At 44.9% G+C, this 21,882-nt stretch overlaps 1 protein-coding gene across 6 annotated transcripts in view; it reads left to right on the top strand.

Annotated features, from left to right (window-relative positions):
* GULP1 (GULP PTB domain containing engulfment adaptor 1) overlaps positions 1–21,882 on the top strand; it is a 1,895,686-nt gene that overhangs the window by 360,565 nt on the left and 1,513,239 nt on the right. For all 6 annotated transcript variants that reach the window (XM_069225937.1, XM_069225932.1, XM_069225939.1 and 3 more), the window contains one exon: positions 1,259–1,423. The gene's annotated coding sequence lies outside the window, so the exon portion shown is untranslated. The remainder of the gene's footprint in view (positions 1–1,258; positions 1,424–21,882) is intronic.

Genomic DNA, 21,882 nt, shown 5'->3' with positions numbered 1-21,882 from the left:
CCAGAGGCAAAGCTGACTGTTGAAATCCTTAAGACTAAGAGTGTTGCGGTAAAAAGATTATTTATAAATGCCCTTTTAATGAAAAATGGGAACCAGATAAAGAATCCATGACTGATGAAGAATGGACTTAGGCAAAAATGGAGCCAGAGGAAGTGGCCATTTCAGCAAAGCTCCACCTCATCCACTTTAATTACTTTAACCTGGTTATTGTACCCTTACATTTGTGTGGCAGATATGCTGTAGTGCTTTACCGACATGCCTTGTGATGCTCTTATAAAAGGGTTGACTTATTGCTTTTGTGTGGGAATGCTTTTTGTTCTCTTGAAATAACGGGAGTAGGTCAGTTGCTTCCTGTCAAGGGTGGTTCCGGTTGAGCTAGACCCCCTAGGCAACCCTTTCGAGTGTAGTTAGCAACTTCGATATCATCAAATGAGTTAACATGCTTATTACCCTCGTCTTTCTTCTAGCCAGACTTGACTTGGATGAGTGCTAGAAGTCCGCAACAGTGCTCGATATAAACATATATCAAAAAGGAATGGGTAGCTGCTTCCTGATCGGCGCGCCTGTCTACCAAATGAGGGCTGCACAAAATACATCAGATAAATAATGACTTTTACAATGGCTACTTTGATATAGATTCTTCCTATATTGTGAGCATGAATGTTTTTGGCTATACTTTGGCTGCTCATAAATAATATTGTACACACCTTCCTTAAGTTCTGTTAACTTTATTTTTATACACACCACACAGCATTGTAGAGTAGATAGATCGCATTGGTGCTATAAACAGTAAAGGAGCCTAGAGAGCAAACATTGTGGGAGGGAATATGCTGTTATGCTTATTACACAAGGGGTCTTGGAAAGGTAAAGCAAGAACGGTTCAGTGGGTGTTGGTGTGCCAAGCTGGGTTTCCAATGGAAAGGGATAAACAACTATATACAGAGAGGCAGCCGTTCAAAGCATTAGATAGGCTGCACATTAATAATTGTTTATAACTTGATTGTCTCAACTCAATTGCTATACTTCTTGTTTATAACTTGGATAAATGCTAATAGCATATTTTACAAAAACATCTATCATTCATGACCACACTAAATGAGATTTGGCCTCTGATCTTGAATAATTGTGTAATTACTATCTAATATGCATAGTCTGCATACATTCTAGATCTAGTTTACATATCTTGAAGTAATTAATTTGAATTTAATAGTTTAAATCTGTGTCTAATTTTAAATAATAACCCTTCCTTGTTTTACAGAATAATCGATTACACATACGCGAATACAAGCACTGGGTAGACACGATGGATGCTTAAATGGATTTATGAATTTGCATGAATTGCTAATTTATTATGGACTTCCGTAACTCGTACATGAGGTGAATGCATCTATCATACTGGAAACATTGGAAGAATTCAAGCAAGGTAAGAAATACATTCTCACTGCGACTATCATGGGCTCGATTAAATGCTGGGCAGTTGTGTTTTTGGTGTTTATAAAGTATTTGGATTTTATCAGGTGTATGGAAAAACTGTGAAATTAGGTAGGAAATACATCTGAGACAGGCGGTGCTAGAAGAAAGGTGCAAACGTTGAAATCACCAAAGAGACCTGCAGAGATTAGGGAAATGGCAAATAGATGGAAAGCAGGAAGCAAGGACTATTGTGAAAGGCTGGGTATGGCATGGAGACATCACTTTGACATGTGAGGATGTGGGCATAGAACTCAGGGAAAAACCTGGAGGATTTTGACAAGATGGAGACAGAGACAGAGGCGGAAAAGGCAATGTAATATGTTACAAGATAACAGGGGTATAAGGGAGTTGCTGTGTACGGCAAGAAACAACGAGTTAAAACGGTCACTGAGAACCTGATGAGGAAATAAACATTTTATAATCATTAGAAATATTACTTTGCAGCGCTTTAGCAGCGATAAAGAACGTAGCGAATTGTAACTAACCACAATGGTTTGTTGTCCCTGTCTCAGGCCCAAATATGATTTCCAAATGTTGCTCTGTATTTTGAGTAGATTCATATGAGCAGAGGGAAGCCACACCTCTGTCCTCTGTATTACAGAAAACACAGCCTACGCTTGATAGGTCTCTATCCTTATATTCATTTCAAGAACACCACGTATATTTAGCACATTTTTCCACAACATTTTCCTAAAACGTCAGTTTTACAAAAAAACAGAAAGTATTTTTCCAAAGCCCTCGGATTGCAGTCTAGTAAGTGTATAAAGGTCAGGTGACGATTTACCGTCAATGTGATTTTTTTGTGTGAAAATGCTGACACATTCGTATCTGAGTGCTGATAAATTGGTATGGGAAAACGTTCTAGCCGTAGGTCAAACTGAAGTATCATCGCGTCTTTCGCCTTCCTTGGCCTGGCACCTGCAGTACAAGTGTGCTGGTTTATGGTATTGTGAGACGATGGGAATGTTGTCTTACTTGCATTCATTGTTCCTCCTAACATTACTGCCTTGACAGTACCAGTGTTAATTAAAATCAAGAGGTGTCTCTCCCTAGTTTATCAAAGGAATAGTTCTTATGCAGATCAATATGATGGCATTAAACAAGGATATTGAGACTTTTCTAGCGAAATGTAACAGTGCTCTAAGGGGACCAGCAAAACAGCAACATCTTAAACTTTGCGATGATTTCAAGTATGAAGTATTCATTTGTGAAAGTTGCAAAGAGGCTTCACACGACCATAGAAATAATAGGAAATTAATTCAGTGTTACAAATTACTTAGAAGTGAAAGTCTCCCATAATTGCACAGGGTTATATGGCTGGAACGTTTGCAGTTCTTAACTTCAGTTATGCAGCAGCATTTGCGAAAACTCCCAAGAATGGCCGACAGCACAACTGAAATGAAATGTTGAAAAATACAGTGGCCTTGGATATTTTTTTTTAACTCTGGGTGGAGAACTTGTGCTTGTAGAAGGCAGCTCACTGTACTCCTGTTCAGTGTCCATTGCAAGTACTAAAACGGGCTGTGGCCTCTAGGGCCTGGCCTAGGTGGAAACACAATGCTAGCATTCGCAGATCCCACCTCTTCTGTCTTTCCGAGGGCTCCAACTCTTGCAAGATAATTACATTAATCCACATGGCATTTTTCCTTGGAATGTGTTGTATGGGCACAATACTTCTTGCCTTTGCTTCACATATAATCGCCTCTATGCTGGTGAAGCTTATGATTGTGTGCATCTACTCCTCACTTGCAGGTCTGTCACCAGTGCGTAGACAGTCTTCCAAAGTGTCAAGGTGAGAACAGACTTGGTATCCCTTCGTGTCACTAATTGCATATGTTCCCTCAGACCTTTGCAGTAGTTTTGCCTAGTAGATGGCTATGCGCTTGAGCTCATGCTTAATAAACTTGTGTGAGAAACGGATGTTCCTTGTTTAATAACTTTGATTTTCCAGCACTGAACTGTAACCATAATGTACAATGTGCTTATTGTTCTTTCCAAATGGTTATCTGATGGTGTGGATGGAAAAAAATTGAAGTTTTCAAGATGGTTCTAAGTGATATTCAGCCTTTATGGAGAAGAAACCTCATGAGTGAGATTGTGGCATAGTGTAGATAGCAGACTTTCCAAAAAGATTCTCTTCCCAGACTGTAAAGCTGTGTCACAAAACTGATGGACTTCTGCATTTTTATGTCATTTCATATTTTTTGCAAGAGTGTAGTAATAACACTTGGTGTTACTATGCCAGTAATGCCAAATGGTATTAAAGATAATACTATTCAGTAACGTTTACCTGGTATTATTGATCACAAAAAACAATCTCTGGAACTTGGTGCATTATTACCCTATGCTAAATAGATGTCATCTGACATGGCAAAAGCTATAATTCGAGGTCTCACGCTTGGTTCGATCAGTCAGTATTACACATATTGGGTGATGCAAAAATATAGCATATACATGTGGCGACATTGTGCACCAAAGATTAATGACTATATTACATCTCCTGTTTATAAAATTGTCTCCAAATATTGACCAAACTATGATGACCAGTCAAACAAGTAACTTTTTGTTAATACCCTAGAGTGATTCATTTGTAGATGAATACGTGATGGTGTCCAAAGCTCTGCTTAGAAGTCTGCGGCCAGCACAGTATGCCAAATAAGAAGTCTGCGTAGTCTGGAATTCACCTCATGCCTCTTTAATAGACTACCAGACACTCTCTGCCCCTTTGTCACACTCCTGCAGGTTCCTGCTTTCTTCCTTTGTGATGGTGTGGCCTTCGTTCCATTTCTCATTGTTTCCACTTTGTATGTTTTTGCTCTTTTGATCCGGTTCAAAGGCCCTTGAGAAAAATAAGCGCCATACCCAAACATGAGTGATGATGGGCCCCGTCCCAATCTGGTTTTCGAAGTAACCACAGCACCGAGACCGCCCTCATCGCCGCCACTGACGACATCCGGACCCTGATGGACAAAGGAGAAACAGCCGCCCTCATCCTCCTGGACCTATCAGCAGCCTTTGACACGGTCTGCCACCGCACCCTATCAGCACGCCTCCATGACGCCGGTATCCAAGAGAAGGCCCTGGCCTGGACCACATCCTTTCTCTCCGGCAGAACCCAGAGCGTCCGCCTCCCATCCTTCTGCTCCAAAACCACTGAGATCATCTGCGGCGTCCCACAGGGATCCTCCCTCAGCCCGACACTGTTCAATATCTACATGGCCCCCCTCGCCCATGTCGCATGACAACACAACCTCACCATCATCTCCTACGCCGACGACACCCAGCTGATCATATCCCTCACCTAAGATCCCCACACCGCCAAAGCTAACCTCCACCGAGGAATGAAGGCCATAGCCGACTGGATGAAGGACAGCAGACTGAAGCTGAACTCAGACAAGACGGAGGTCCTCATTCTTGGACCCACCCCATCAGCCTGGGACGACTCTTGGTGGCCCACGTCACTAGGCACAGCCCCGGAACCCACGGACCACGCACGCAACCTGGGGGTCATCCTCGACTCCACTCTCTCCATGACCAGGCAAGTCAACGCCGTCTCCGCGTCCTGCTTCAACACCCTCCGTATGCTCCGCAGGATCTTCAAATGGATCCCCCTCGACACGAGAAAAAACGTTACCCAGGCCCTCATCACCAACAGACTCGACTACGGGAACTCCCTCTACTCAGGAACTACAAACAAGCTCCTGAGACGACTCCAACCCATCCAGAACGCCTCGGCCCGACTCATCCTCGATGTCCCCTCGCCACAGCCACATCACACTCCACCTGAGAGGCCTGCACTGGCTCCCCGTCAACAAAAGGATCACCTTCAAGCTCCTGATCCACGCACACAAAGCACTGCACAACACCGGACCCACCTACCTCAACAACCGACTCAGCTTCCACACCCCCACCCGAAGCCTCCTCTCAGCCAACCTCGCCCTCGCCACAGTCCCCCACATCCGAAAAACCACCGCCGGCGGCAGATCCTTCTCCTACCTCGCCGCCAAGACCTGGAACACTCTCCCCACCATCCTTCGACAGACCCAGGACCTGCTGGCCTTCAGAAGACTCCTCAAGACCTGGCTCTTCGACCAGTAGCACCCCACCTCCCCAGCACCTTGGGACCCTTGCGGGTATGTAGCGTGCTTTACAAATGCAGTGATTGATTGATTGATGGGCCCCACCGGCAGCCATCGGCTCAAATTAAGTACTGCCCAAGAGAGTCCAGATAAATCAAGCCCCACATGCTCTACGCAGAAAAAAACACGGTATTTGAAGGACTATGGCCCTCATTGACATTGGCGGTCATGGTTCTGGTACCAGGCCGGTGGTGCAGACCGCCATATTACGGCCATGGCAGTCAACCCACTGAAACATAGGCAGTTTGCCCACAGTACCGCCAGTGCAGTCTGACCTGTGATGATGGCAGTTGCCATCCCTAGCCAGGCAGTAGCCACTGCACCGCCCACTCTAATACAAAACTTCAGACCGCCATGATTTCCAGGGCAGTACAACCACCACCCAAAGCCTGGCGGAAATAGCAAGTATAAAAGGACCTACTCACCTCCAGGGACACACTGTTCTGCAGAAGCCATGGAACGCCACCTTGAAGTCTTTCCAGCGCTCTTCCTCACTTTCCTCCTCTATGACCACTAACTGCGATGACAACACCATCAGTGAGTACACCTGCAGAGCACACAATGGAGGAAGGAGAGAGTTACGCACCCACACAACATACAACATACACACCATGCACGGGCTCCCACACGCACACACACCCATATACGGTGCACAACACCATACCGATACACACATACAAACACCCACACACACATCCACACACACGAAACACAGCCACGCCAATACACCCACCCCAGATCAAAACTACACTACCACACCAATATCACTAACAAGGAGAGAGACACAAAGCAATACAAATACACAACAAAACATAAAATGGCCAAGTACCAGAGAGAACAGTGAACATGACTAAAAAAATGACTAGAAATGCACATTGTACAGCACATGATAGATGTATGGAAATGTACCTGTAAATAAAAAGACGACAAATGTATGGTAAGGAAACCAACAGGAATCCTGTTGTTAAAATTTATATGAATGCAAATGTGCAACAAAAACACCAAGGCCCCTAGTCCAGTATAGTGTCTAAAAGTCTTTGGTGTGCCTGGCAAAGGCTCCAACTTGACTCCTGATAGCCTAATGGCCTCCACAAGGTAGGGGCATCAATGGGGCAGGCAGGCACTTAAAGGGTATGGGGGTGTGGGTGGGGCTTTGGGTTTGGGAGGGGGGGTCCTTGGGACTTGGCTTGGGAGGTGGGTCTGTTGGTTTGTGTCTGGGAGGGGTGGGGTTTTGGACTGATGGGCAGGGGATTTGGAACTATGTTTTGGGGCAGGTGTTTGTTTGGTGACAGGGGGAGGCATTTCTGAAGGTGGAGGGGCAACAGAGGTAGAAGGGGGTCATGGGAGGACTCAGAGGTGGAGAGACTTGTGGATGTGGTGAGTGCGGATGTGTTGCATGGGGTGCATGTCTAAGTGCCTGCTGTGGTGGTGACTGAGGGCAACATAGAAGTGGTGACAGGAACTGGGAATGAGGATGCAATGCTGGAAGGTGTAAGTGGTGATGTGACTGTAAGGGAGGAGGTGCTAGAGGAGACAGGGGAAGTAGTGGCTGATGTTGTGTCTGTTTTTGTGTGTTGAGTTTTTGCATGCTTGTGATGTGATTTGTGGTGCCTGTGTTGTCCTTGCATGCCTTGTCTGTTGATTTGGGTGAGTGCTTGTCTGTATGTGTGGCTTGGCTGGGGGGAGAGAGGGCTCTGGGATGGGGCATGGGTAGCAGGAGGGAGAACTCTGAAATGATCTCTGTAGGCCAGTCAAGCCACCATGATTACCCTCCAAGCAGGCATTACTCTGCTGTATCTGGGATGCCAGGCCCTGGATGGGATTCTCGATGGTTGAGTTGCCCTACAGAGATGGACCTCAGGAGGTCAATAGCCTTATTATTGAGGGCAGCAGGGCTGACTGGGCCAGGTGCAGAGGTGCCTGTGGCGAAGGAGACGCCCACCCTCCTGGGTGAGTGGGCAACTAGGTGGGGAGCTACTGGGTAAGGTGCTGGTAAGGGTGTTGGTGGATGAGGATGGTGCTGGGATGGTCCCAGAAGGTTCCACCCCCACCAAGGAGCTTCCATCGGAGGAGGAATCCGTATTAGTGGTATCTGCTCCAGTCTCCCCCGTGGTGCTCCCCTCACCCTCCAAGTCACTTGTCCCCTCAGCTTCGGTGGTCTCCGATTCCATGGTCCTGTAGCCTGCAGCCTCCCCACTGGCCAGTGCCCCTACTCCGTTACTTGCTGATGCTAATACATACAAGGATAGGATAGTACAAAAATAATGGGAGGGGCTGAAAAAGATGGGAGCATAGGATCAATAGTAATACCCTTTGCACATTTGTACAATTCAAAAACATGACTCTGAAAATTCCTGAATGCACTCTCTACAACTTCAGTAGACATTTCTCCACACCTACTGTGCATGCACTCTGATGTGCATACTTAACCATGAAACCTCTACAATAACACTCAAGAACTACTCTACACTGTCATGGCTCTTGTATACAGGATCATTACTGTGAGGTGTCAGTCCATGAGTGACATGTGTACATTGGCATACCTACCTATGTTACCCATAATGGACATGAATAGATAGGTATTGGAACCAACTTAAGATCCTGTATGCTCATTTAAAAAATGCCATGATAACCTGTTGCACAGATAATCACCTATCACAGCAAATTAAATTCACAGCACAACTGTATTCTACCTACATTAACTGTCATAGCTACACTAGACATCCTTCATCCTATGGCTAACACACCCTTTCCATTTTCCAGCAACAGTACTGGAAATGTACTCTGTAACTCGCCCCCTTATGGCTGCTGTGTTGCCCTCAAGCGCCCATCCAGTATGCGGGCCACTAGGGGGGGTCAGGGTCCAATGGGCACCCCTTCCTCATTGGGAGGCCGTTGCCAACTGGGCCTCTGCGGACCTCCAGGCCCAGCGTCTCAGGTCCTCCCACCACTTCCTGCAGTGGGTGCTCTGCCGGATATGGACCCCCAGGGTCCGCACTTCCTTGGTGATGGCTTTCCACAATCCTTTCTTTTGATGGGCGTGGACCTTCATGAGAGACACAGAAGCAAAGGCACATAAATGTAGACCCAACAACCTACGACATTCACTGGCCTACTAACAGTACACATATCAGCATCGTACACAACTTCACACTTTCACAACATTCTTAGCAGTCATTTCAGAGTCTACACCCTCCACTGGAATATCCTTTATACACATACTAACTCATTTACGTACTGATGTAGCAACACAAATACCATACTGCAACCTACCTGCTGTTCTAGAGCCCCATACAGCTTTGTGTACAGGGGTATGACCCCATCCACAAGTTTCTCGAGTTCTTCAGTTGGGAAGGTGTAGGGCCTATCCTATGTAACATGCCCCATTGTGGCTCCGAGGAACACAACACAGCAGCACACTCAGTGGAGGCCTTGATGGCTAAAGAGTCAGGAGTCAAGTGAGATACACTGTAGAAAATGGTAGTCTAGGCTGCAGCAGGCGGCACCATCACTGCCAGCAGTAATTGTCATTGGTTCCTGTATGCCATAGACATCAGTGTTAACCAATAAGGAGTTGCACATCGGTTCCGACCGCCTACCACCATGACGGCATACTCCAGCGGAATAAGCTCAGTGACATCTGTCCCCTGCATGCAGGACAGGCAGCAGCCATTTGGCACTGTTATTGTTGCGAAAACATAATTCTACAATGTCACTACACATTTCCATCATGGATATGTGGTAAGTTACATTCTAGGTCTGTATACAATACAATCGGGCAGTATAAACTTTGAGTGTGCACAGATTCAGAAAATTACATTAAGACAGATTGGAAAAAAGTGACATTTTGATGGTGACTATACACTAGCAGTGACAGACAACCATCTTTCTGAGGTAATCCTTTGCAAAACCCAGATGTATATGCAAATAACATGAGTATTTCAACAGCAATTTGTGTTTAATGGTGTTGCCTTTTGAATCTCTGAACCCGTTCAACCTCCAATAGTGTAAATATTCATTGAAAGACTGAACACAGTAATAGGAATCACACACCAGCAATGTAAAAATCGCCGGATCTGTGTGTTCCAAGGCTAACAACAGAGCTTTCAGCTCAGCCAACTGTGCCGTACAATCTCCCAAGGTCTGCGTATAAGTATGTTGGGGGCAGAACACTTCCCCTCCATATAGCCGCTCACCACCGCACATGCATAAGAATACTGTTGTTTTGTCCCAACCGCTGGCTGCGCAGAGCCATCGGTATACATGACCACCTGATATTGGTCAATAGGCAATGTACCAGCGGGAACTGGGTACTCCATTTCATACTGAAGAAATTCTTGAGTCTGCAGTTTAGGGTCAAATATGTAATCTACATCAGTGGCTGTCAAAGACGTTGCCCATTGTATCCATCGCGGGTGTAAAGCTTTCGAATTAGGAACACTCGCTTTTGTAACAGCCTCTAAGGCTGGAATCGGGGAAACGACAATGATGTGTTGGCCCTGGGCAAGAGGTCTTTCTTTAATAACAGCCATTTGTACAGCAGTGAGAATTTTCTCAGTTTGTGCAAAATGTTGTTCTGCAGCCGAGTACAAGTGCGACTTGTATGCTATCGGGACTGTCTCACCCTCATTAAAGGTGACATATGTAAACCCAACGGCACCAGGTATTACCCTGATGACAAGATGCGTTTTATTGTCCCTGGTGTGTAAATGTTTTACTGCTAAGAGATCAGTTTGCAAATCTCGAAGAATATTTGTATGCTCATTCGTCCATAATCTTCATGAAAAGTTTGGGCGAATCAACTCGTATAACGGTTTTATACGTGTAGCGTAATCAGGAATGTAATTTCTGCCAAAATTTAGAAATCCCAATAACGACTGGAGTTTCCGAACCGTATTAGGAGGCTGCAACTGAACACATTTCTCCAAAAAGTGTGGCGCTAAGCTCTTGCCTTCATTCGACAACTCATATCCCAGGAAAATGACACTAAGGAAGTCAATGTTTGATTTCTTAAAATTAAATTTGTAGCCTATATCAGCAAATCCCACAACAATGCGCGCTACACGCCTTAAATGTTGCAGTAACTCATCGTCCGTCAGATATACATCATCAACATATGATAATGCTTCAGGGTCCAACTCATGCAGAATTTCTGTTACACAAGCCGAAAATAGTCCTGGGCTATTTTTATACCCCTGAGGCAGACAACAAAACTTTTTCTGAGAGCCAAACGCACTAAAGCTCGTATAGTCCCTACTTTCGGGCGCTATATTTTGGCAGAAGAATCCATTTGAGATATCTAATGTTGTTTTGTATTTCTTACGCACAATATTATTCATGAGCGCTGTGTGAATTTTGTATTGCATATGTGCGTGTATGTCCATTTAAATGTCTGTAATCCACCACTATCCTATATGAATGGTCTGGTTTAGCAACTGGAAATAAGGGATTATTCATCGGCGAGACACAGGGTTCAATTATCCCCTGGTACTCCAATTGTGTAAGTATTTTCCTTACCGATGCCCTCGCTTCAAATTTTATAGGATATTGCGGTTGCGGCTGATGCTCGCCCTTTATCGGAATTACATGATAAGGTGAATCCCTATCCCACCCCACATTATTTCTATATAGGGCAGGAGCCTGTGCTAGAGCCCATGTTTTACTATAGGACTCTGCTAGTTCTCCCGGAACAAGTGGTGAGAATGAAGGTGTAATAACCTCCTCCCCAACTGGACAGTCACAAACAAAGTTAGGAGGCCAATCCTGTTTGGCCAGCAGAATGTCATACAATTTGACTACACAGTCCCAAAAGATGGCTTTTATAGGGCGTTCAATGTCCCCTTCTAATTGTAAAGTTATTGTAAAATCTGTATCGGGATCAGAGACACGCATATCTGCTGTTTCGACTTGTATGAAGTCATCAGTTGCTTTCACCTCCAGATGCTCTAGAAGATTCCGGCGAACTATTGTGACCTCTGCCGCACTGTCTAACAGTGCCAACGCCCATGTCTTGTTCTTCAAGAGAACTCTCTTCTTGAGTGTCATGTCTAACTGAGACTGCTGCCACTTTCTTCTTTTTAAATTGCTGTTTCTGTTGGATCGGTTTCTCTTCTTGTTTGAAAGAAACCTCCGTTGAGCGTTGTGACTCCTGTCTCGGTTTCACGTACTCTGTTCTCCGCTCTGATCGCCCACCTCTCTCATTTCTTTTTTCCGAGGAGTCCTGAAAGGAACGAGATTGGTGCGTATCAGTATATTGATATCTATCAGGCGTCTTCAAATTATCCCTATTTCTGAGATCATACCTATTCTGCGGGGTCTCCGGTTGCGGAGATTGTCCCCTATCCTTTTTAGGTGTCTGTTTTTTGTCCCAGCACTTTTTAGTACCCTCAGGTTGCTGTTGTTTAGTAGTATCTTTACTATTCTTACCCTGTAACTGGGGTTTCTGTGGTCTAGCCCCAAGGCTATCACGACCGATACTGGAATATGTTTCTGCTATTATTCTCGGCAGTTCCCGCTCCTGGTTACCTGCAGGACGTCTCGAAGACGCATACACACCGCTAGTGCTACTGCCTCCCCTTTGAGATTACTCAAAATCATAGAAGAAACTGCGGCAAAATTGCCCATCAGCTGCATCCCTAAATCTAAGGCTGGGGCAGCTCCATATTCATCCTGAATTTGTTTGAGCACTTCCGGTAGATTAGCCAATGTTGGTGTACCGTGTGCTGTAGTGTAGAGCGCGGCAAACACCGTGCCCCAAGTATTACAATGGTCCACAGTAGGAACCATTCCATACGGTAAACACATCGTCAATATTCTATGTTTCTCCTGAAGTCCCGGATGGGGAAATACTGCTTCCAGCGTATACATTTTTTGCGCCAGCCAAAATGGAGTTTCCTCCCGTTTTGCTGGGACTTTACCCATAACTGAGTGTACAGTGGTCGGATTTACCCCCGGAACCACCGCATGTTGTTGTGCCGGAGCAGCACGCACTGGGTTTGTGTTAAGTGTCTGCATCACAAATTGAACCAAACGTCTATATGTAGCCGTTAATTCCGTATATAAGCGACGAACTTCAGCCACCGCCAATTGAGCAACCACAGGATGTGGTGTATATGTAGCCAATAAAGGCCAGGTAGGACCATCATTACTCAGTGGACCTAACCTAATAGGTGCTACAGTGTGGGGTAGGGCGCCATCAAGCCAATTATTATGTTCTTGATATGATAGAGGTATCTCTAAATATGCATATGCCCTGTATTGTCCAGGGACATTAGCAAGAGTGTATTCGTGAAAAGTGTTTGTACCCCCATCAACTGTTGGAAATACAACCCAAGAATAAAAAAGCTCTGTTCTATAAGCTGCATGGGCGTCGACCACAAACGTGACCAGACCCCCCTGGTTCGTGAGACCATGTGCTATCAGATGTCCTGTGAGCGGATGGCGCATATTAAGCGCTATGTTCACTGCTTGAGGATTTGCCATTATAAAAACAGCACTAGGGCAGAGAAGGCACACCAATATCGGGGTTTTCCTTTCAAAGTTCAAGCTTGAACAACCAACCACTAAGTAATAGGAAGCACCTATCTCGTGGTGGCGGAAATCCTCAGCCCCACGGACGTCTCCGTTAACGGAACCGAGGAGTCAATATATATATGAGACCGAGAGAGTCAGCCGGACCCAAAAATTAGAGCCAGACCAATCGTTGGCGGCGCCATGTCGCGTGGGCTCTCATTATCCTAAATGAGAATACTGGATTTCTAGGTAGCAGGATCGTTCACGGTGTGGGGGACTGAGTCTGACCCACTTGGAAGGACCTCTGTCACCCTAAATCCGGTTTTGCTCCGGCTAACTAGCAGTGCCTCATCTCTCCCAAGGGGAAGGGATGATTTGGCAGCCGAGCGCATGACATCTTAGAACTTCTCAGGGAAGTCGTGGTCACTCAGATCCAAACCAGCTCTCTCATTTACAGTACGATCTCATATACAAATGACAAAGGCAGTTTGAGTTTTATAGATTGTTTTAATAAAACGACTGCATTTTAGATATTAAGGCGTGAGCCGCAATAACCAGAACCATACAACACAGTAGGATTGAAATAGTCACGAGGAGAGTGAAACATAAGAATAACCCTATCATGGTGTTAATAATTTCCACTCTCTCTCAGCTAGTTCTATTTCGAGCACAGCATGTTAAGCTTCTAACTTGCCTTTCAGATTCTCTGGGAAGCCATAAACCCTCATACCTGAGCAAAGGCCTGTGATCTGGTTCAGCATCTGCAACGAGGCAGTCAGCGTCTAGTTGTGGTTCCCTGGTCGGAATCTCCCTCTTCGTGTACTGGGACAAGGAAGTGTTTTTATAACTAACATGTCAGTGTGATCAGAAAATGTCCCTACGCAAGAATGCCAAAGACTAAACTCCTACCACGTCTATCGGCAATGTACCAGACTGTATCCTTGACTGAAGCACAGAGTGAACAAGAATGTGTTATTGAGGACTCCATTGCTGAAGTAGGCTAAACAGTGTGATATAAAAAATAAAACAAGACCGTAGAACTGGTTATTTGAAAAATAACAGTACGAAGCCGAATAAAAAGCATTTAGAGCAAAGTGCACAGAGGCTCTAAGCTGTGAGCAAATGATTAAAATACATCCAGGGCAAAGTGCACAAAGGCCTAAAAGCCTGAAGCTAACGCGCAATGGATATATAAAACTGACCACACTACAGTGGTATCAACTCCCTAAGGAGCAGCTTCGCTACTGTGAGACTGTCATTTCTACGTGTCAGGTAAGCTTAAATCCAGTGACTGAAAATGCACACAATCACCAACACGTACCTCAGACCTCCACACACAGGCATCTCAATGAAATCCATCCGCATTCTGCCAAATGGACCTTCTGCTCTCCCAATGTGGCTCAAATTCACCACTGTTCCTTTCCCCGCATTCATCTGCTGACAGATAATGCACCTGTGACAGATGACTTCTGCAGCTTGTCTGAATTTTGGATTGAACCAGTCGACTTTGAATAACCTGATCATTGCGTCTCTCCCAACATGTGATTGACCATGGTAGAACCTTGCAAACTGTGACAAAAGGCTGTTTGGCAGAACTATTTTCCCCTCCTATGAAACCCATAAATCATCAAATCTTTGTATGCATTGCATTTTCAACCAAGAGCGTTTCTCCTCTTTACTGGCACGTCCCTGCAACGATTTTAACTCATCTAGTGTGTCAACCACCCTTAATGCATACCCTGAGCAGGTTTCATTTTCAGTTTCAGGTAACAATTCGCATTGATCTTGAAACGATATACAGTTCAGTGCACAAAACCTTGCGACTTGATATGCATTTCCATTTCCAATTGACACAAAGTCTTGTGATTTAACATGAGCACTGCATTTCACCACGGCAATTTCAAGAGGTAACTGAATCGCGTGTAACAAATCCTTAATTTTCTCGCAATTTTCACTGGAGAACCAGAAGAGGTCAGGAAACCCCTCTGTGACCACAGTTGGCCAAAATCATGTTCAATTCCAATTCCGTATCTGCTGTCAGTATAGATTGTGACTTTCAGGTTCTCAGCTGCGTGGCATGCCCTAGTAAGAGCGATTAATTCAGCCACTTGAGCAGAGTATACTCTTTCGAGCCAGGATGCTTCTAGGATACCAGTAATTGTACACACAGCATATCCAGCTCTCAGTGCTCCTACTGAGTCTCTCAGGCATGAACCATCAACAAAAAATAATGTCATTTTCTTCCAATTGGATATCTTTAATGTCTGGTCTTGGTTTGGTGCACAGATCTGTTACCTCAAGACAATCATGTTCTACCTCCTCAGCATCATCATTGTTTGCATTTTCAATGGGAAGCAAAGTTGCAGAGTTCAACACAGTGCATCTTTTCAGTGATACATTCGGTGACCCAATTATCATTGTCTCATACTTAGTTAATCTCGCATTTGTCCTATGCCGTGTCTTTGTCCGGGTCAACCGGATTTCAACTGAATGTGGGACCATTACTGTTAAAGGATGTCCCATTACTATATCTTCACATTGAGTGAGGCTTTGACCAGCTGCTGCAACTGCACGCAAACAACCCGGTAAGGCGGCTGTGACTGGGTCTAAAGTAGCTGAAAAATATGCTACTGGGCGGTTTGCACCTCCATGGAGCTGTGTCAGGACAGACAAAGAACAAGCATCACGTTCATAGCAAAATAGTACAAAAGGCTTTGTGTAATCAGGCATACCTAAAGCTGGTGCCCTGCACATGCTTTCCCTCAGTTCCATGAATGTCTTCATCTCTTTCTCGGACATGGTTATGGCACCCGGGCCATCCTGAATCTCCTTGACAGTCAATCTCACCAAAGGTTTAGAGATAAGAGAAGTTGGGTATCCACTGACGACAGTAGCCCACCATTCCCAAAAACATCCTGACATCTCTTTGTTGTCGGGGGATTCATCTGCAATATGGCTGTCACCCTTTCTTTGGATATTTTCCTTGAACCTTTTTCAATCAGGTGACCTAGGTACTTCACCTTTTTCTGGCAGTACTGAAGCTTCTTTGGGGACACCTTATGTCCGTTCTTTCCCAAGTGATTCAGTAAGGCAATAGTTTTGTACCTGCAGTCATCTTTTGTTTTGGACGCAATCAACAAATCATCAATGTACTGTACTAGAGTCGAACTAAAAGGCAGTTCTAATGATTCCAAATCCTGCTTCAATATCTGATTGAAGATGGAGGGTGATTCAGAAAACCCTTGAGTAATTCGACACCAACTGTAAACCTTGTCCAGGAATTTGAAACTGAAAAGAAATTGGCTATCCTCATGAAGAGGCACCGAAAAGAATGCTTGAGACAGGTCCACGACTGTGAACCATTCTGCATCATATGGAACCTGAAACATAATCATGGCTGGATTTGGCACTATGGGACAACATTTTACCACAATCTCATTAATTTTTCTCAGGTTTTGAACAATTTGAACTTTCCCACAAGGCTTTTTCAGCCCCCTTATTGGTGAATTACACGGGCTGCTCATCACTTCTTTTAGAACCCCTTGTTTTACAAAGTCTGCAATTATTTGCGTCACCTGTATGAGAACATCTTGTGCCATGTGGTACTGCGGCACCTGGGGAAACACTGCATTCTGCTTTACCTCTACTTTGACTGGTTCTACTCCCTTTATTAGTCCCACTTCTTTTCCTGTCTGGTCCTACACCTTTTCTGTCACTGTTCCCTGCAATTTGGCTGGTAAGTCAGTCACTGTAAACATCGGGAATAAGGTTATCAAAGGATACTCCTCATTTACGGTCTCCGTCTCTAACTCTGAGATCTGACCATCGTCCCCTTCATCATCACTGTTTGTCTGCACCTCAATTCCTTCATTGAAGCAGGTAATAGAACACCTTGTCTTTCACAGTAAGTCTCTTCCCAGTAGGGATACTGGACTCGAGTCACAGACTACAAATCTATGTAATCCCTGGAAGGTACCAATCTCAACTTGGACCGGATCTGTAATCGGATTTGTCAGGAATTGATTTGCTACTCCTTCCACCCTTATAGTACACCCCAAAAGTGGTCATTTTGGAACCTATGCACTTCTGACTGTAGAGTGTGTAGCTGCAGTATCAACTAGGAACGAAACCTTATGACTCATCACCTTTCCTTCTACATAAGGACCCCTCTGATCTACCTCTAGGGACGCTGCAAGCCTGCACTCCTCACTATCTGAACAATCATCCGACCATTCATCGTTTATTCCATCCTCACCACGCAATGGGAACTGCTGTACTGTATTATTTTGACTCATTGTTTGACCTGTGACCTGTTGAGGAAGCATCACCTGTTGCTGTCCCATTGGAGCTAATGGTATCTGCATTTGCTGTCTAGGTACCATGGGAATCTGCTGCTGTACCTGCTGCATCTGTGCCGGTTGAACATGTGGCATTTGCATCTGTTGCATGGGTTGAAGACCTTGCATCTGCACCATTTTATTTTGGAAGTTCGGATTTTGCCCCCTCACTTTTGAACCCCTCACATTTTGAAATGTACCAACATCATTGCTTTGTTGAACAACACCATCCTGCACCACCATTGGGCATTCCCGCTTCCAGTGCCCCACGCCCCCCCACGCGTGACATGGTGACATCTTTTTCATCCCCTATACATCATTTTGAACCACAACGGTATTTATATCTGGACCACGATTCACAAAACCTCCTCGACCTCGTCCTCTCGGTTGTGCCTGAAACATTCCATTTCCCTGCGGTTCCTGTTGTACCATCTGCTGTATTCCATTTCCCTGATTCCCTGCTTGTGCTGCCTTAATTTGCATCAACATCACTTTCTTCTTCAACTTTCTCTGTTTCAGCTCAATCTTGTCGCTACAGTATTTCGCATACTGCAACACCTCATCAATCGGCTTCGCTTGCCAGCAGATCAAATGATTCTTAATCATCTGACTAATCTCTGGTCTCAGCCCTTCAACAAACCTGAACACGAGGTGATTCATGTCTTTCGGTTCTATGACCTCAGTGCCACTGTAGTGTTTGAATGCCTTCAGCAACCTCTCATAGTAAGCATGTATCGACTCTTTGCCCTCCTGTGACGTTCGATCAATTTTCTGCCAATCAGTCACCTTCGGTGACACCTTCTGCTTCAAAAACTCAATCACCTTATGATAATACCTCATCACTTCAGAAGACGGTGCTCCAGTACCCTTGTCCCTTGCCGGTTCCTCTGTCGGCCAATCCACACCCCTCTTGCACTCAAGCCATAAGTGAGCTGGAACTATCATCTCAAACAGGGTATTCAAGTCTTCCCAAAGACATTTTGCAAGCTTCCCAAACCTGTCCGTCTGCTGGTGCCACTCTATCGGCTTCTCCATCAACCTGGGATAATCATTTGTTAATGACAGAATGTCACCCCTAGACCAAGGTACATGGACTAAAACTCCTCCAGCTGTTTCTCTCATTGGTAACATTTTTATTGTCCACGTGTCTGGTGCAGCTTTCGCCTGCTTTGGTTCTGGGCAGTCACCTTTCTCTTTATCTCTCTTCTTTGCCCATCTACCTTCCAACTTCTCTAATGCTCCCCAAATTTGAGCACTCTGCAGTATCTCTTTAAGATGAGCCTTCATTCCGGTAGATCTCATGTGATCAAAATCTTTAGGCTCAAAGTCTAACTTATAGCTCCTTTTCAAATGCTTAGTATTCTCTGTCTATGCCGTATTTGTCTGCTAGGTTTGCCAACCTCAGATGCACCCTACTCATTTCTTTGGTTATTTTGGGGCACAGATAACTCAATTCTGCTTCTGTGTATGACTCTAATCTGTTCACTCCCATTTTCCCTTCTACTAATTCTGTGGCTTCCACACCCAGCCTCACAAAATTCAGATATTCTTCTCTCTCTGACCTCTCTGCGGTCACTGAAGTAGTCTGTGGAGTGTTGAGCTTGTCTAAGCACTCATTCAATTGTTGCGCTGTTAAGCCTTGCAACTAAACATTTCCAGACTGCATCATTGGTGTCTGTGTCACATTTGTACTCATTACCTGTGGGGTTAGGGTTCCCAATCCTGCTTGCCTCATTGTTTCCAAAGGAACCCCAATCGGACTAAAGTCCAACAAGGTCCTAGACCTTTCGGCTGTTTGTCCTCCCTGTGTCATTCCCTGTAAGCTTCCGGTAGACCCTCCTCTTATGGCCTCTTGGTTCATTACTCCCTGGTCTCATACGCCAGGCTTAGCTTGTGCATACAGCGGTACTGGTGGACCAACTGTAATTGCCAATGATATAGCGGCCGGTGACTGTCCATTTCCAAAACCCTGTGGAGCGTTGACTCCCACAGCTTGATTCATTATGGGTGCTGTAGCTACCGACTGTGGTCCTGCAACAGAAGTGTAACTCGGAACCACCTGTTGCTGGGGCAGCAATTGTGGAGTTGGCTCAATCTGCACTAACTTTGATCTCGTGTATACTGGATCAGGCGGCACCATCAAACTCGTAGTTGTCTCTAGTACTGGGACATCAGGCTAAAGCCTCTGAATCTGTGGTGGCTGCAACTGTATCTGTGTGTCTGGTGCAGTGGGTACACTGACACCATTCTGTATCAAAACTGTATCACTTGTCTGCACTGTATTCGTGATTCCCTTATTCTGTGCCGGATCTTCAGGACCCGCTTTCGTACTCTGTCCATTATCATATATGGCATATGGTGGCAGGCGATCATGTAACAACTGATTAAGAAACTCTTCATCATCTGAATCATCTGCATCTGCCCAAGACCTATGGGTCTCCTTTGGCTTACTAGAGCCCTTGTCTGTCTTACAAGTGGCCTTCTTTCCCTGTGCCTCATCTTCTTGAGTTATTGCCGGAAACATCTTAATTCCGTCAACTATTCCCCTTCTCCACATCTTGGTCTCACTATCCCATTTAGCCTCAGCTAGAGTCTTTTCTGCTCTTTTCATTCTCCTCATAAATTTCTGCTGCCTATGTTGTAAGGCCATTAAATCCCAGACCGATAATGCCTCATACTGAGCTGGTCTCGGGCGGCTTTTGCTCACTTAGCACCCTTCGCAGATTTTCAAAAATCCTTATATTAAACATTCCGTACTCCGGGTACGCTAAACATCCCTCCTTCTCTGTCAGTTTGCACCACTGCTTTAGCCAAACACATGGCGCGACTCCCTTCTCTTCGATTACGATCTAAGCTGGAGTATCCTCTGGCGGTGTAGGCTCCCCCACAAACGCTGTAATGTATGTATCTCCCCCTCAAGGCACACTTTAGAGCCTTGAAAAACGTCATTTTTGCGTCTTTTATTTTGTTTAGAATCTAATCAAGAGGTGACTTTAATTCCCAGAACACTCTTCGCCTACCTTCTCAACCAAATGCCTCTCACAGACGGGTGCCAATCCGCGCGCGACCCATCTCAGCAACTGACCTATCCCAGCGTGGCTCAAATGACGTCACACTCACACTCACACTCACTGCGGCTGACAAAGTCTTGCGGCTTGTCCTCCTCACACAACAGCTAGTGCAGTATATTGTGAGCACCTTTAACAACAAAAAACCCAAATTTGCCGGTTTACTACAGGAAGGGTAACACAATCGCTTCAGAACTTTACAGAGATTTCACTTGAAGCCTCGGCCGCTACTCTCTCCTTCTCAGCTCCCGCACTTGCAAGCAGAATTCTACTACACATACGAGAACATACCCAACTCACTTAGGCAAGCTCCGAGATCCAATTTGCATTATTTTGAAATACCCTTTTAAACAATGGTCCCTCGTCCTAGGGCCCCCAAAGGGCCTAAACCATCCTCTGCTACCAAAACTGATAACGCGTCCCAATCTAGTGAATTTATTCACTCTGGGACTCGTTTTAGGCCAATGAATCTTTTGACCCTGATTGAAGACACCTTAGGACGAGATAACTGATCAACATGTCAATCAACAAGTCAATAACGTTATCAATAAAACTCAGAAACCACCATGACCTTAGAGTCATGAATAACCACACCAGTTTAGTACGATTTTGTGAGGTTTTATTCCCTATTGATTACAATTCTACTAGCGAGTTTATTAGTCTCAAAACCATGAAACACATCAGCATTGTCATAATATGGCAACTCAAACAAGATTTCATCAAAGCAAAGATCACAAACATCAGAACATAGCACGACGTCAACATGAATTGACCTTAGCAGAGTATCATTAGTGCATCATTCAACAAAGCATTGATTCAGTCATTTGTCTATTTGCGTCCGTTTAGTGAACCCCTTAACTAACCTCGAATTAGCATTGGCATGTTGGGCTTCATGCAAAACAATTTAGTAACACAAATTTGGAAAACATCTATCTAACGTCTCTGTCAAAAGAAGCAGTTGGTACCTAGAAAGGAAATGCAAACAGACAATTACAATTTCATCATCAATAGTTACCCTCCATAATGGGTCAGCATACAGAGTCAGTCTTCGTCCTCAGTCATCAGTTGATTCGCCATCAGCCAGGGAATTCAGCAAGACGGGTAAAAAGGGACACTTTCCTCATAAGGAGGATAAGTATAGAACGGGCAAGATAAAGCAAAGATGCTTTGAAGAACCAAACAGCAAAGTCTCTATGAAGAGTGAGAAAGTGTCTGGGTCATACCAAAAGTTCGCAATGGCATTTCCTAATGATTCCTCGTGTCAAAGGTTTTTATCCTTTTTCTGTTGTACAGTCCTCTAAATTCTGATTGGGTAGGGTTGGCACCCCACTATCTCCATCCAATGGGTTTCCA

This window comes from Pleurodeles waltl, chromosome 3_1 (genome assembly GCF_031143425.1).
Source record: "Pleurodeles waltl isolate 20211129_DDA chromosome 3_1, aPleWal1.hap1.20221129, whole genome shotgun sequence".
Classification (NCBI taxonomy): Eukaryota; Metazoa; Chordata; class Amphibia; order Caudata; family Salamandridae; genus Pleurodeles; species Pleurodeles waltl.
Note: the sequence above shows the minus strand (reverse complement) of the source record. Positions and strands in the feature narration are given on the sequence as shown.